The sequence below is a fragment of the Cebus imitator genome, unplaced genomic scaffold (genome assembly GCF_001604975.1).
Source record: "Cebus imitator isolate Cc_AM_T3 unplaced genomic scaffold, Cebus_imitator-1.0 Scaffold124, whole genome shotgun sequence".
Classification (NCBI taxonomy): Eukaryota; Metazoa; Chordata; class Mammalia; order Primates; family Cebidae; genus Cebus; species Cebus imitator.
In genome coordinates this window covers 1801976-1819401 of record NW_016107439.1, presented here as the reverse complement: position 1 = coordinate 1819401, position 17426 = coordinate 1801976, and the positions used below count along the sequence as shown (strand labels likewise).

The 17426-nt window shown below is 44.7% G+C and overlaps 1 protein-coding gene across 4 annotated transcripts in view; it reads left to right on the top strand.

Annotated features, from left to right (window-relative positions):
* The window catches only part of PDGFRA (platelet derived growth factor receptor alpha), a 61473-nt gene that overhangs the window by 3735 nt on the left and 40312 nt on the right, over positions 1–17426 (top strand). Inside the window, exon 1 of one of the 4 annotated variants that reach the window (XM_017540269.2) lies at positions 315–644. The exons of the other annotated variants lie outside the window; for them this stretch is intronic. The gene's annotated coding sequence lies outside the window, so the exon portion shown is untranslated. Of the gene's footprint in view, positions 1–314; positions 645–17426 lie in introns of those variants that run through there. 4 annotated transcript variants of the gene reach the window in all.

The window sequence follows — 17426 nt, the reverse complement described above, 5'->3', positions numbered from 1 at the left end:
TCACCATGTTGGCCAGGCTGGTCTCGAACTCCTGACCTCAAGTGACCCACCCACCTCGGCTTCCCGAAGTGTTGGGATTACAGGCGTGAGCCATCGCGCCCGGCCAGGCAGGGTTCTTAACAGCCAAGAGGGCGCAGGCTAGCTCTCCTCAGCATTCCCGGAGAGCTGTTACCCACGGCGTGCGGCTCTCGTGCCTATAGGAGGCGCTGGCGAGCGCCTGTAACCCTAAACCCCTCGGCCCCTTTCCTCCCACCCGGCCCGGCCCCTCTCCCTCCCTCCCCAACCCCGTCAGGCCCCGTCTCGGGTCTCAGTTGAAAACAATGCAAACGCCGAGCATCGTGCCTGGGGCGCGGCGGCCTCTGCGGCTCTGAGGTCCAGAGCGCGGCGCGCAGGGGCGCAGGTCCCCGGAGTGGCTGGGCATCGCCACCAAGCCCTGGACAACCGACGCCCAGGGCGTGGAGGAGGCGGGAGGGAGAGCCGACGGCGCAGGATTTCTGTGGGTGTGGCGGGGTTGTAAACGGGACGGTGGAGGGGGCTGGACCGAGCGGGTGCAGAGCCTCCCGGGCGAAGTCAGCGCGCTGCACTCCCGCTGCGCTGTCGGGGACCGCGAGCCGGGGCTGCTGGCGAGCGAGCGGGCGAGCGGGGTAAGATTCGCGGGGCTGTCGCGCCCTCTAGCGGGCTCCGTGGGCGCGTCCCGCTTCCCCAGCCCCGGGCGGTCGGCGCCGCAGTCTCGGTGGAGCGCGGCGCTGGAACCCCGGGGCCCCAGAGCGGAGGCTAACCTGGGTCACTCCTCCTCCCGGCCGCAGTGCACGCGTCGCAGGCGCTGTGTGGGCCCGGGAGGCGCCGGGTGGACGAGAGGGGGCCGATGTCCCCAGGATTGAGAGCGGGGCGTCCTTGTAATTCAGTGTGGGAGAAGCAGGGTAGGGTGGAGAAGGACGGGTCCCGTGCGTTCTTGGGGGGCAGGCGCCGCCTTCTGCGTTCCAGCCCCTCGCCAGCTCCCTTGTCCCGCGGGCGGCCTGTTGCTGTTTGTTTTACGACCCTGCGTTATTGTGCAACGGGAACAGTCGTTTCCAATCCGCCTGCGGTCCCCGGGCTGCGCGGCCGTCGCGGCCCTCGCAGGGCGGGTTCATGAGGGGCGGCGGTGACGCGCGGACAGACAGGACAGCGCGGCCCGGGAACCGCGTCGCGGCCCAGGCGATCCCCCTGCCCAGAGGGGGCGGAAACGCTGAGGTGGCGAAAGTGCTGAGGTGGCGAAAGCGTGGGCTGCCCAGAACCCGAGTGGCGAGTCCGGCCGAGCCTCCGCGGCCTGGCTTGGCAGCGTCGTCTTCCCGGTTCCCGAGGCTCCGCTGCCCTGGCGCACCCGCTCCCGGTGACGGGGATGATGATGGGGATGATGGGGAGATGTCTGCCTTCCACGAATTCTCCTGGGGTCCCGAGGAGATTTAGCCATTTTCAACAGCAGTTTTCCTATTTCTGCTTAAACTCCGCGGGCTTTCAACGGAGGTCACCGTGAAAGCTAAAGTACAACCTAAGAAAGGAAGAGACTGAAGTTAAGATTTGGGATAGTGGAGCTCAGAATTCCTCGAAGCGGCGTCTGTGGGGCAACCGCCGGACGCACGTCCTTGGACCAACACTGCCATCTGCTGGCCACTCGCGAGAACTACCGCGACCCGCTGTGAGAACGGGCTTCGCGGAGATTTCCGAGCTGGCACTGGCGTTAGGAAGGTGCACATTTTTTTTTTTTTTTTGGCCCGATAAGACCGTAATAGGTGACTGATTTTCTCTTCCGGTGAGGCTGCAAGAATTGCTGGAAGATAACATTTTCATTTTGTGGAAATTTGTGCTGTGTTTCGCCTTGGTTGTTAATGCTTTGCATTTAGGTAGTGAACATCTGATCAGAGCAAGCCTGTGAGGGAGGTGGCGGGGGAAGGGGGAGGGGATGGGTAATCAGTGTTCCCGTTTCTGAGTAAGGAGGCCTATGTCGGGGCTTGGTGACATCAAGCCGAATGCTGAAGTTTACCACAAACAGCGGCTCCTAAGTTTGTGCCATTAGGAGTCACACCCATTTGGTGACATTCAATAGGATATGTCATTTTATTCTGCCGTGGTTAAATATCTGGTGAAAGGAAAGTATGTTTATGAGGCCAGATTGTCCCATAAAACGCTCCTATGTAAAAACACTCCAGCCCCCTCCCATCACTGGAATGTCTGATGAAGCTCTGGGAGATCAAAACAACAAAACAGGCTCCGGTAGAGTGCAGAGGTCCTGGTAAACACACCCTCTGCTGGGAAACAGGGAGAAGTTTCCACCAGTGTAGACCTGCACTTGGGTTGCCTGGGCTCAAGTTAGGAGACTGAGTAGAGAAAGGAAGATTTGTAATTTTCACAGTTAGAATTAACTTAGGAGAGCTGAAATTAACTGAGCCTCGGAAATCTGAATCTTGAAGTCACCAGTGGCTTTTGGGGCTGTGAGAGCGTCTCCTGTGGTCTTTAATCATGTGAGGGTGGGGTGAAATTCAATATTCAGTGGTTCAGCATTTGGATGCACTGTCAATTGGTGATCTAGAAGCAAGCTCCCTGGCTTTAGGAGAAGAATGCCCTGCTGTTAGTCCTTCTGGAAATAGGGTCCTTGCATTGCTTGCTGTTTACGCTAGGTTTGCACATTGCCTTTGGTTATATAGCCATGCCCAAGGCTCTTTACTTCTGTTTGCAGGGCAGGAAATGGCACCCTGTTGAAAAGAAAGGATAGTAGCTGCAAAAGCATTTGTTTCTTTGTTTCTGTGACTGTATACATTGGCTCATCTTTGGTCTTTATAGCCACACCAGGCTGGAGGTAACAAGGGCATGGGAGTGGACTGCTGGCATGGGCTGAATCAGAGTTCAGATCCCTGTCTCCACGAGGCAGGAGGTTCAGGGCAAGTCATGTGGCTTCTGGGGTATCCCTCACTTTCTTAGTTAAGGAGAAGTTGAAGGAGCTGATCTAAAATATCTTGGGGTTCTGCAGAAAAAGTCATGAAAATTGGCTGGGCGCGGTGGCTCACGCCTGTAGTCCCAGCACTTTGGAGGCCCGAGTGGGCGGATCACCTGAGATCAGGAGTTCAAGACTAGCCTGGCCAACATAGTGAAACCCTATCTCTACTAAAAATACAAAATTAGCCAGGTGTGGTGGCATGTGCCTGTAATCCCAGCTACTCGGGAAGCTGAGGCAGGAGAATCGCTTGAACTCAGGCGATGGAGGCTGCAGTGAGCCAAGATCGCACCATTGCATTCCAGCCTGCCGGAAGAGCGAGACTTCTCAAATAAATAAAAAGTCATAAAAATAAAAGCAACTTCAATTAAACTCTATAATTTAGTCCTTACAGTAATGCCACAGGGCAAGCAACAAGTCAGGTCTTACTAGTTGTGCTTTTTAGAAGGGACTGAGGTTCAGAGAACTGGACCAAGTGCCAGATTTGGGATCAGTGGCTAGTCCAATGTGATTTCCATCTTTTCTTCTGAGAGGAAGCATAAGAGGATCAAGAGGATGGGGGGAAAGCACAAATCAGCTGCCCAAGAGTGAACAGGGCAGGGTCTCTTTCTCAGTTTGTTTCTCTAAGCTATGGCGAATGTTCTTTGAGCTGTGATTATTGAGGACGGGGACTGAAGTTCAACATGTAATTGGCATGAGAGAAGTAATTATTATTGAAGAAAAGATTTGGATGAAATCCATTGTTCTTTTATGCAAAGGGGGTTGTTCTCACAGATTCTTATAGTGTCATGTTTCTCAGAATTTGTAGCCTCAATTACTTATATTTGCACACCTGACTTTTAGATGAGCTCCAGGATAGCAGTTACTAATTAAGGATGAGCATTTAGAGTAGAAAAATTGTCAGGAACAGCAAGACTCACTCCCAGAGCCTCACTACAGGTCCAATAGGTGAGGAAAGTCCCCATCTTTCCTGGTTTTCTTCATTACCTCCCGGCGGGGCAAGCACTGCCATTATTCATGAGTAAACTGTCTGAATTTCAGATAAGTAGTGACATGAAACTTCATGAACAGGCCAGTCATGGTGGCTCATGCCTGTAATCCCAGCACTTTGGGAGGCCAAGGCGGGTGAATCATGAGGTCAGGAGTTCAAAACCAGCCTGGCTAACATGGTGAAACTGTATCTCTACTAAAAATACAAAAATTTAGCTGGGCGTAGTGGCGGGCACCTATAATCCCAGATACTAGGGAGGCTGAGGCAGGAGAATTGCTTGAATGGGGGGTGGAGGAGGAGGGGGAGGTTGCAGTGAGCCTAGATCACACCACTGCACTCCAGCCCGGGAGACAGTGTGAGACTCCATCTCAGAAAGCAAACAAACAAACAAACAAACAGATAGGCCTAGATTTCTACCCAGGGAACCACTGTTACCAGAGAAGGGAGTTTGGAATCTTAAGCCACAAACACATGTTGATTCTCAGTATTTGGCTCCTGATGGCTACTCAGAGGGCCTGTTTTCATTGCCTACTTTATATGTCAGTAAATAGTCTTCCCTGGCAGCGGGTCCACTGTGTCTGGATGCACAGAAGGAAATCTGGGGGTGCCTGGCAAGGGCAAAACACCCCATGCCAGCAGTCCACTCACATGCCCCTGTTACCTCCAGCCTGGCTTTTGTTTTTTTTTTTAGATGGAGTCTCACTCTGTCACCCAGGCTGGAGTGCAGTGGCACAATCTCGGCTCACTGCAATCTCCGTCTCCTGAGGTCGAGAGATTCTCCTGCCTCAGCCTCCTGAGTAGCTGGGATTACAGGCACTCACCACCATGCCCAGCTAATTTTTGTATTTTTAGTAGAGACGGGGTTTCACTGTGTTGGGCCAGGCTGGTCTTGAACTCCCGATCTCGGGTGATCCACCCACCTTGGCCTCCCAAAGTACTAGGATTACAGGCATGAGCCTGGCCATGCCTGGCCCACAAAACACTCTTTAGAGCTTGCACAGGAAAAGCAGTGAGCCCTTCTTTTAAGCTCAAAAATGCTTTAAAGATGCATCATTGGTAAGCCTTGCCAGAGAAATACGGGATCTAAATGTGATAAAACCAAAGGCATCAAGCTGGCTCTGGAGCCCTCCTCTGAAGTTTGCTGAGTGGATCGTGAGTGGGAGGCTGATATTTATATGTACAAACACACAAGCGTTACTGCTAATTGTGGTAAATCAGCCTGGCCATTCTGGCTCTGGGGCCTGCTGTGCCTCCCACGGCAGCAGTGTGGAAGCCCTGCATCCAGGCACATGCCAGCATCCTCAGAGGCCATCAGCCAGCCAGCATTGTGTGAATTGCATTTGGGTTCACAGCACTGTAATTGTGCTTCTCCTGCTGTGGTGAGCAAAAGAAGGAAAATGGAAGGAGGCAATGTAATTTGCCCTAGGAAATAGTGGGGCAGATGGCACACAGGGTTGCCTAAAACACTGACCTTCCCTTGACAGAGACCATATGGTGAAGTGGAGAGGGCATGGCTTTTGCATCACATGGACCTTGTGTTAGAATCCTGGCTCTGTGACTAGCTGTGTGACTTTGGGTCATCTGCAAAACCTCTCTGAGCCTCAACTGCCATTTCTGAAAATCAACTCTAAGTAATCAAAGGGTTATTCTCTTCACAAACACAGCATGCACATGCAAACTTTGGCTTAATAAATAGTGGTTTCTCATTCTCTTATTTTGTTTTCTACGACCCCACTCCCCTTCCTGTTAGGAGCCTTCCACCTTTTACTCCGTGTTTTCTTCCTCTCCCATTTTCCTGGTGGCATTCATTAAAGCAGAAATCTGATTTCTGCAAAGTAGGCCACCTTACAGTAGAAATACATGATTAGGCACCACGAAAAACTGTGTTTAGGCTATTCTCTACTGGATGCCCTCCAGCCAAACCAAACCCAACCAGGGCTAAACACAGGACTACATGAACACATGGAATTTCTCTCTCTTTTTCTCTTTTTAAACCGGTTTACTCAGAAATCACATACAAAACATATTTTAGCTTCTAAAGTCAATAATGAAACAAAATGAGTCCCGTTAGGCCCACTCCATTGCATGAGTTAGTGTCAGAGGAGTTCATACCAGAGTGATTTCATATTGAATAGGAAAATAAAAACAAGTTGAAAAAACAATAAGTAGTGGAGAGAGATGTGAAGAAAGTAGGTAAGAAGAGGAGGAAGCCTGCTGGGCTGCATTTCCAGAAGGTTAGGCATTGGTAGTCACAGGATAGATAAGAGTTGGGATGAGAGTTGATAGATACACTCATAAAGATCCCAATGATAAAACAGGATGCAGGCCAGGTGTGGTGGCTCATTGCTGTAATCCCAGCACTTTGGGAGGCCAAGGCAGGAGGATGGCTCGAGCCCAGGATTTCAAGACCAGCCTGGGCAACATAGTGAGACCTTGTGTCTACAAACAACGGTTTTAAAAAAATGAGCTGGGCGTGATGGCGCAGGCTTATAGTCCCAGCTACTGGTCTGGGGTTGGTTGGCAGGCTGAGGTGAGAGGATCGAGGCCACAGTGAACTGAGAGCAGGCCACTGTACTCCAGCCTGGGTGATGGAATGAGACCCTGCCTTGAAAATAAATAAATAAATAAACCAGCAGAATCAGGATGCAGTGAAGAAGCTGGCCAAAACCTGCACGAAGGAAGACATTGAGGAAAGTGACCTCTGGTCATCCCACTGCCCATTGTAGCTAACTGTAATGCATTAGCATGCTAAAAGACACTCCTACCAGTGCCAGGACAGTTTACAAATGCCATAGCCATGACCAGGGATACTCTCTATGGTCTAAAAAGGGGAGGAACCCTCAGTCCTGGGAATTACCTGCCCCTTTCCGGGAAAACTCATTAATAATCTACCCTTTGTTGAGCATATAATCAAAAAATAACTAAGCCTACGCAGTCAAGCAGCCATGCTGCTGCTGTGCTCGTGGAGTAGCCACTTTTTTATTCCTTTACTTTCTTAATATGTTTGCTGTCATTTTACTCTGTGGCTTGCTCTTGAATTACTTCCTGCATGAAGCCAAGAACTTATGTGACCTCCCACACTGAACCCCAATTTTGAGGTCCACTCTGTGACATCTTTTCTGTCGACCAATGAAGGGACAATGGTGACCTCTCCCCGACTTTACATTAAGACTGATGGCACTATTTGGGCTTTGCTTCTGGGTGAGTCTCTCCTTATCCAGATTCAACTTGCTAACATTTTTTTTTCCTTCAATTTTGGCCCCTTTGTCCTTTCTAGTGTTCTTTATTTTGGACTGATGGGAAAATGTCCATGAGGCCTCTGGCTTAACAGCCTGATAGCAGCCACCTATTGTCTGGGTGTCCCAGATGGGAGCACGCCTGGCTGACCACATCCTTTGTAACTCACCTTGTCATTCCTTCTCTGGGACCTTTTTTCTTAAAAAAATTTTTTTTTAAGTTTATTATTTATTTACTTTTAGAGACAGCATCTTGCTCTGTTGCCCACACTGGAGTTCAGTGGCATGATCATGGCTCACAGCAGCCTGGACCTCACAGGCTCAAGTGATCCTTCTTCCTCACCTCCTGAGTAGCTGGGACTACAGGCATGCATCATCACGTCTGGCTAAGTTTTGTATTTTTTTCTTTCTTTCTTTTTTTTTTTTTTTTTTTTTTTTTTTTTTTTGTTTTTTTTTTTTTTTTTTTTTTTTTTTGTAGAGACAGGATTTTGCCATGCTGCCCAGACTGGTCTTGAATTCCTGGGATCAAATAATCCACCTGCCTCAACCTCCCAAAGAACTGGGATTATAGGCGTGAGCCACCACACCTGGCCTCTCTTTAGTTTCTAATGACGGGCTGTTTGACTTCTCTGCTCTTAGGTCTGAAATGCATGCTCATGCTTTCATGTTTATCTTTGTAGTCTTTGCCTTGGCTATTTGGCAGTTGTTTAAGGCAGGACACTTGGTTGTGAGGGGTCTCGCATTGCGTTGACCCTGGGACACCAGAGTCATGGTTCTGTAGCTCCAATTATGTTAGGTCTCATGCTTTCAGGGTTCACTGTTGGGCACCCCCTAGATGCTCTGGGGTTTTTGGCATTTGGTGTGGTGACCCTCATTAGCTGATTCTCCTGGTTTTTTGGCATTTGGATGCTCCAGGGTGTTTGGCACTGGCGTTCCCTCTAGCATTATGGCTTAGAGTCCCACCCAAGGGAAATCTTAGCCTTGCCTTTTCTTGTTTTCTACCCTAAAGATACCATTTTCTGTAAAAGCATTTTCTTTTGTTATTGTCACTTTGTTTAATGCTTTGCTCCAGGAATTTGCAGAGGAAAATAATTTGGCCCTCTCTATACTTAGAAAAACTTCTGTGTCTGGTAGAGATCGTTGTTAGACAAAGGGACAGCGGTGAGTTCCAAAGGACTCGTCACTAGGGTGCCTTTTAGGCAATTAGAGTGAATTCAAATTAGCAAACAAAGCTTAGCCATTTGAATACGTCCCAATTTTGTCAGAGAAATAACTTGGGTCTAGCTATCTTCTATAAAATAGTTTACATTACTACATTATGGCTAAAGCTCAAAGATAAAAGCTATTGGATCTTTGTTTATGTATGCGTATATACGTCTAGATGTGTTTATGTGTATGTACATTTATCATGTTATATGTCATATCTACATGGTGCCAAACTGGCTTATAAATAAAAGAGTGCTTATAAAAAAAAGTCAGTCAGTCCAAGCATTTCTCAAGCTCATGTGACTTAAGTTCACTAAAATTTAGAGTTACTAAAAATTCATATATAAGTCTGTATAAATGTGCCAAAGAAGATATATTCTTAGTGAAAATAAATTCTTTTTGGCCCGTTCAGATGTCATTTATGTGTAGGGTTTACAATATGAATTTAGAAAGGAAAAAAAGACAAGTAGAAAGAAAGAAAAAGCAATAAGTAGTAGAGAGAGATGTGAGGAAAGTTATTAATATGAAGATGTATTTTTGGTCAGAAAGGTTATAAAGAATTTTTATGAGAAAGGATCTTGTATGATAAATTCTTGTCCTAAACTGAAATGACTGATTGTTTAGAAAAGAAGGAAATATAGGACAAGTCAGAAAGTCCAAGCATGATCTATATAAATCATGACAAGGTTTATAAGAGTATTTATTAAAGTTTATATATAATTAGCCATAACTGAAAGAAAGTTTATTTATTTATTTTTTTGAGAAGGAGTTTTGCCCTTGTTGCCCAGGCTGGAGTGCAATGACATGATCTTGGCTCATTGCAACCTCCTCCTCCCAGGTTCAAGAGATTCTCCCGTCTCAGCCTTCTGAGTAGCTGGGATGACAAGCATGCACCATCACACTTTGCTAATTTTGTATTTTTAGTAGAGATGGGGTTCCCTCATGTTGGTCAGTTTGGTCTTGAACTCCTGACCTCAGGTGATCCTCCCACCTCAGCCTCCCAAAGTGCTGGGATTACAGGGGTGAGCCACCATGCCAGGCCCAAAATGTTAACTTTTAATTCTGGAATCTGTATCCTTTGAAGGCCTCTTAGATTTCTGTCTGTTTCTTTTCCCTTGACAAGGTATATCCTTTGCAAGCTCAAAGCTGACTGCTCTAGACTCTTTTTGGGAAAAGCAATACAGTGCTTGTTTCAGGTTGTGGTTCAATAGCTAAGCCTTTGTTCTTTCATGGTGGTGGCCTGGGTTCGGTTCCTGGTTTAGGGAATGAAAGGTTTCCAGTTTGCTACTTCTGGTACTTTTGTCATTTATTTATTCTTTTTCTTTCCAATGACAGCTTCTGATTTTCTGAATTGAATTTTTTTTTTGTCTGTGAGCTACCTTATGGGTAATGCTAGATGTTGTAAAAATTGTTTGCCATCTCTTTGGAGACACCTCTTGTGTCCATGATTAAGTCATAACCTTGGTTAAAGCCTGTTGGTTTCACTTGAGAAAATACCTTGAAAAAAAAAAAAAGGCTTAAAAGCCAGAGATGTTGGCTGTTTGTCGTGGCTAGAGTCTAGTATTAAGGGATTTAAAAGGATTTTTTGAAAGGACCTCTATAGTTAAAAGTCAACTTAATTAAAAATGGATATTCAAGACACACACACACACACACACACACACACACACACACACACACATATTTAAAAGACCTTTATGCTTTTTTTCTTCTTGGCTCTCATTGTTTTGAAAGAACATTTTTGTGTGTGTTTGTTATTTGTTTTTCTTCTCAGTGGACTGAATTATTTCTCCATTCTGTCTTTTTGCCACTTTTAATGGCCACACAAGAGGACCTAAGATAATTTCTGACAGCCTGGGACTCCTTGGGAGGGAACACAAAGTGCCACAGACCTTGTTTTGAGAGAAACTTCTGTTTTCCTCATGGAACCCCAAGAACTGTAAGCAGACAGGTCCCTCTCAGAATCCAAGGTGCTGGAGGCATAAGCAAGTTGTAGCAGGTTTGTGAAAGATGAACACTGTAAAAAAATTCTGTGTGTAAACACTGGCTAACGTTAAAGATATATTATTACTATTATTATTTTTGTGAATTAAACATTAGGCTTAAAAAGCACAACAGAGTTTTCTACAGCATTGATCTGCTCTTTAACAGAAAAATGTAAAGGGTTATAAAAGGTTTATGAGAATCTTACCTTATGGTTAAACTGATTAAGATTAGGAAGATTTGTCTATAAAATTTTATTAAGAATTGAGTTTGATTTGGCCGGGCGCAGTGGCTCTCGCCTGTATTCCCACCACTTTGGGAGGCTGTGGCGGGTAGATCACCTGAGGTCAGGAGTTTGAGACCAGCCTGGTCAACTCGGTGAAATTCTGTCTCTATTAAAAATACAAAAATTAGCCGGGCGTGGTGGCACATGCCTGTAATCCCAGTTACTTGGGTGGCTGAGGCAGGAGAATCACTTGAACCTGGGAGGCAGAGATTGTGCCATTGCACTCCAGCCTGGGCAACAAGAGTGAAACTCCATCTCAGAAAAAAAAAAAAGAATTGAGTTTGACATTAATAGTACACTAATACAAAGGTGAAATGTGACTTTCTCTTTTGAATAGATTTTCATGTAATATTACAAGATAATGAAATATTTTTGTTTTCTTTTTAAATAAACTATAGAAAGAATAAGGGCAATAAAAGTGACAGTTATTTTGAAGGCTAAGTCTCCCCTATGTCAATGAGTGAAAGTTCTTGCCTTTTTGAAATCTTGGAAATTGAATTCTTTTGAAATCTTTTGAAATCTTTTTGAAATCATTTTGGCTAAATAAATGCTTTGTGGTAAGGTGACCTGGGATTCTATTTTGTAATGTCAACTGTGTAAACCTTTTATATTTGACAAATGTTCCCAAATGAAATTCCAAATTAAATATTTTCTGACCTGATTAATCCTTCTAGATATTAGGTCCCCTAAAGTCTAAAAGTGACATTTTTGGCTTATTTGGTATATTAAAATCATATAGGAAGCATTGTCAAATATAAAATACTATTTGGCTTTCTTTGGGCTATACTTATATAGTATACTTATATATAGTATATTATAATTCTGATATGACTTAGTGTACATTATCAGTAATAATTACAGTTCTTATGTTACATTATTGTATGCCACAGCAGTAACCAAATTTGTTAATTGCATCTTTATTTGGCTGTTCAAAGACTTTTGTCACCCACAGATAGTTATTGTCTTGTTTTAATCCTTTTCAAAAGGTGGTTTATAATCAGCTCTAGGACTCTGATGGGTACTCTAAAATGCAAGTCTCTGATAACTTTGAAAATTGCGCCATTGGCTGCTTATGGTGGCTCACAGCTATAATCCCAGCACTTTGGGAGGCCAAGGTGGGCAGATTACCAGAGGCTAGGAGTTTGAGACCAGCCTGGCCAGTATGGTGAAACACTGTCTCTACTAAATATACAAAAATTAGCTGGGCATGGGGACATGCACCTGTAATCCCAGTTACTTAGGAGGCTGAGGCAGGAGAATCACTTGAATCTGGGAGGCAGAGGCTGCAATGAGCTGAGATTGCACCATTGCACTCCAGCCTGGGCAACAAGAGCAAAACTCTGTCTCAAAAAAGAAAAAAAAGAAAGAAAAAAAAAAAAAGAAAAAACTGTACCATTGAAATAGAAAACACGAATAAATTTCCAAGATTCTCATAGAAACTTAATATATTCATAAAGAATGTGGCTCAATATCAGGCAAAACAAGAATTAATGGCACAGACTAAACTAATAAAAGACCAAAACAATCTTTTTATGACTTTTTTGCTTAAAACATTGCTGATCCTTTCTGTTTTGCTTTTCAGAGTCAAGAAAACTTTTCCTTTGAAAAGTATTTACTGCTTTTAACAATTGAGTAAAGTATGCTACTGTAGATAAAATTTGGAGCATTATGTCTTTCTTTTTACCTGATTTTTCCAGAATTTGAAAACTATTTGTGAGTATTCTTAACTAACAGCAATATAGTTATTTGCATAAGTGCAGTAAGAATCTTTTCTTTTGTAACAGGGCACAATTAAAAGAACTGCTTATTATATTAAGCCTTTCACCAGAATGGTGTGCTTTCAGATACAAACAGACTGCTTTAAGGGATCAAAGTTGACTTTTAGAGCCAATAAAAGCCACTTGGGAAAACTGACCTTATTCCTTGTCTATGCAAGGAACTCTGTACAGGGCTCCTGACCTGTGGTAAGGGAAGGATGTCACTTTCTGACAGGCCCAGGAACCCCAAGTTATCTTGGGACCTCAAGAGGAGAGGATTGCACCCAACTTAATAGTTATTTGCAGGCACAGATAAATCTGTGGCTGCCTGAAGGCTTTAAGAAGTCTAATTTGAGATTCTTTATGAATTAAAGTTCCATCAAAGCCAATTTAAGAAAAGCCTATGTGGCAAATAATTATTCTTGCTTCACTTTATGTAAATAATCACCACAAATACAATATGGTTAAAACTTTATGTCAAACAAATTGGACCCACTATGATTTGTCTTTGGTAAAAATGGGAAGCTAGAGAAAGAAGTTGTTTAAAAAACCGTGATACACCATTTATTAGATTCTAGTCTTGTCTGTTGTTATTTAGTTTTTTTTTTTCTGAAATTTAGACAGACCCTGCTTATTCCTGAGAATCAACCAGTTATGTATGGTGTTGCTCAGAAGAAATAAGAGTGATGGCTAAAATAAAGATCTGGATCAGCATCCTAATTCTGGGCATGTATTGGAATTGGCTAGAGATCCCGTATCGGCTTAGTTTTAACAATTACCCAGTTCATGGAAAGCCTTCTTATTTAGTTTACTTGGTATAATTTTGCTGATTTTGCTTTACTGTTGTGGAATATATTGCTCTTGTCCTCTTTGTGTGGGAATGCAGGATAAGCTTACTTAACGTTTTCTTAAATTGAACACTTATTAATTTTCCAGATTTCACATTTTGTCAGAACTCAGAGTTATGACTGACCCTCACTGTACTGACAACAGGCTCTGGTAGGGTACAGAAGTCCTGGTAAACACACCCTCTGCTGGAAAACAGGGAGAAGTTTCCATCAGTGTAGACCTGCACTTAGGTTGCCTGGGCTGAAGTTAGGAGACTGAGTAGAACATTTGCTGCAGAGATAAAAGAAGATGTGCAATTTTGACAGTTAGAATTAACTTAGGAAAGCTGAAATTAACTGAGCCTCGGAAATCTGAACCTTGAAGTTACCAGTGGCTTTTGGGGCTGTGAGAGCGTCTCCTGTGGTCTTTAATCATGTGAGGGTGGGGTGAAATTCAGTATTCAGTGGTTCTGCAATGGGATGCACTGTCAATTGGTGATGGAGAAGCAAGCTCCCTGGCTTTAGGAGAAGAATGCTTTGCTGTCGGTCCTTCTGTAAATAGAGCCTTGCGTTGCTTGCTGTCTGTTCTGTTTACGCTAGCTTTGCACATTGCCTTTGGTTATATAGCCATGCCCAAAGGCTCTTTACTTCTGTTTGCAGGGCAGGAAATGGCACCCTGTTGAAAAGAAAGGATAGTAGTTGCAAAAGCATTTGTTTCTGTGTTTCTGTGACTATATATATTGGCTTATCTTTGAATGGTCTTTATAGCCACACCAGGCTGGAGATAACAGGGTTATGGGAGTGGACTGCTGGTATGGGCTGAATCAGAGTTCAGATTCATGCCTCAAGGAGGTTAGGAGGTACAGGGCAAGTCATGTGGCTTCTGGGACATCCCTCACTTTCTTAGTTAAGAAGAAGTTGAAGTAGTCATTCTGAAATATCATGGGAGTCTGCAGAAAAAGTCATGAAAACCAAAGCACTTTCAATTAAACTCCATAATTTTAGTCCTTACAGTAATGCCACAGGGCAAGCAACCAGTCAGGTCTTACTATTCATGCTTCCTAGAAGAAGAGACTGAGGTTCAGAGAGTTGGACACAGTGTCAGATTTTGAATCAGTGGCTAGTCCAATATGATTTCCATCCTTTCTTCTGAAAGGAAGCATAAGAAGGTCAAGAGGATGGGGGAGAAGCACAAGGCACCTACCTGCCTCAGAGTGGAGAGGGCAGGGTCTCTTTCCCAGTTTGTTTCTCTAAGCTATGGCAAATGCTTTTTGAGTTGTGATTATTGAAGATGGGGGCTGAAGTTCAACATGTAGTTGGCATGAGAAAAGTAATTATGATTGAAGAAAAGATTTGGATGAAATCCATTTTTTTTACGCAAAGGGGGGTTGTTGTTCCTGATTCCTTTTTTTTTTTAAGATAGAGTCTTGCTCTGTCACCCAGGCTGGAGTACAGTGGTACAATCTTGGCTTACTGCAACCTCTGCCTCCTGGGTTCAAGTGATTATCATGCCTCAGCCTTTCCAGTAGGTGGGATTATAGGAGTGTGCCACCACACCCGGCTAATTTTTGTATTTTTAGTAGAGATGGGGGTTTCACCATGTTGGTCAGGCTGGTCTTGAACTCCTGACCTCAAGTGATTTACCCACTTTGGCCTCCCAAACTGCTGGAATTACAGGAGTGACCCATCACCCCCAGTTTGTTGTCACTGATTCTTACAGTGCCGTGTTTTTTAGAATTTGTAGCTTCAGTTACATATATTTGCACATCTGACTTTTAGATGAGCTCCAAAATAGCAGTTACTAACTAAGGATGAGCATTTAGAGTAGAAAAAGGTAGGAACAGCAAGACTCACTCCCAGAGAGTCTCACTACGGGTTTCATAGGTAAGGAAAGTCCCCATCTTTCCCATTTTTCTTCATAACCTTCCTGTGGGGCAAGTACTGCCATTATTCATTAGTAAATTGTCTGAGTTATAGATAAGTAATGACATGAAACTTCACAAACAGGCCTAGATTTCTACCCAGGAAACCACTGTTATCAGAGAAGGGAGTTTGGAATCTTAAGCAACAAACACATGTTGATTCTCAGTATTTGGCTCCTGATGACTGCTCAGAGGGCCTGTTTTCATTGCCCACTTGATATGTCAGTAAATAGTCTTCCTTGGCAGCGGGTCCACCGTGTCTGGATGCACACAAGGAAGTCTGGTGGGGTCTGGCCAGGGCAAAACACTCCTCAGAGCTTGTGCAGGAAAAGCAGTGAGTCCTTCTTTCAAGCTCGGGAATGCTTTAAAGACGCATCATTGGCAAGCCTTGCCAGAGAAATACAGGATCTAAATGTGATAAAACCCAAGACATCAAGCTGGCTCTGGAGCCCTCCTCTGAAGTTTGCTGAGTGGATCGTGAGTGGGAGGCTGATATTTATATGTACAAACACACAAGCGTTACTGCTAATTGTGGTAAATCAGGCTGGTCAGCCTGGCTCTGGGGCCTGCTGTGCCTCCCATGGCAGCAGTGTGGAAGCCCTGCATCCCAGGCACATGCCAGTATCCTCAGAGGCCATCAGCCAGCCAGCATTGTGTGAACTGCATTTGGGTTCACAGGACTGTAACTGTGCTTCTCCTGCTATGAGAAGCGAGAAGGAAAACGGCAGGGAGGGGTGTGTAATTTGCCCTTGGAAATTGTGGGGAAGGAAAGCGCATGGGGGTGGGACATAGCTAAAACACGGACCTTCCCTTGAGAGAGACCATATGGTGACGTGGAGAGGGCATCACTTTTGCATCACACAGGCCTCGTATTAGAGTCCTGGCTCTGACAAAAGCTGTGTGACTTTGGTCATTTGCAAAACCTCTCTGAGCCTCAACTGCCACTTCTTAAAATCAGCTCTAAGTAATCACCAGGTTATTCTTCACAAACATAGCACGCACATGCAAACTTTGGCTTAGTAAATAATAGTTTCTTATTTTTCGATCTACCCTACCCCCATTCCCATTAGAAGCTGGCTACCTTTCTCTCTGTCTTTTCTTCCTCCCCCATTTTCCTGGTGGCATTCATAAAGCAGAAGTCCGATTCCTGAAAAGTAGGTCACCTTAGAGCAAAATACATGATCAGGCACCACCGAATTAGGCTATTATCTACTGGATCCTGTCTAACCAAACCCAACCCAACCAAGTCCAAGTCAGGCTAAATACAGGAATATATGAATACGCTGAATTTCTCCCCCGTCCTTTTTTTTTTGTTTGTTTAAAGAAAACAAGTTATTCTGTAATTATGTATACATATTTTAGCTTTCAAAGTCACTGATGGAACAAATTTAGATTCTAGTCCCATTAGGCTCACTCCATTGCATGGGTTAGCATCAGAGGCCATCAAACCAGAGTGACTTCATCTTGAATGCGGGGTCAGTAAGAAGAGGATGAGGTCTGCTGGGCTGCATTCCCAGAAGGTTAGGCATTCATAGTCACAGGATAAGATAGGAGTTGGGTAGGGATGGCTTCACAAGATACAGGTCATAAAGACCCCAGGATCCGGTCCAGGTGTGTTGGCTCATGCCTGTAATCCCAGTACTCTGGGAGGCCAAGGCAGCAGGATTGGTTGAGCCTAGGAGTTCAAGACCAGCTGGGGCAACATAGTGAGACCTCATCTCTACGAATAATTATTATTTTATTTTATTTATTTTTTAAGATGGAGTCTTGCTTTGTTGCCCAGGCTGGAGTGCAGTGGCACAATCTTGGCTCACTGCAACCTCTACCTCCTGGGTTCAACCGATTCTCCTGTCTCAGCCTCCCAAGTTGCTGGAATTACAGACATGCACACTAGCATGCCCAGCTAATTTTTTTGTATTTTTAGTGGAGATGGGTTTCGCTTTGTTGGCCAGGCTGGTCTAGAACTCCTGACCTCAGGTGATCCACCTACCTTGGCCTCCCAAAGTGCTGGGATTACAGGCGTGAGCCACTGTGCCCAGCCTCTATAAATAATTTGTTTGTTTGTTTGTTTGTTTTTTAATGAGCTGGGTGTAGTGGTTTCACAAGATATAGATCATAAAGACCCCAGGATGTAGGCTGGGTGTCGTGGCTTATGCCTGTAATCTCAGTACTCTGGGAGGCCTAAGCAGGAGGATTGCTTAAGTTCAAGACCAGCCTGGGCAACATAATGAGACCTCATCTCCACAAATA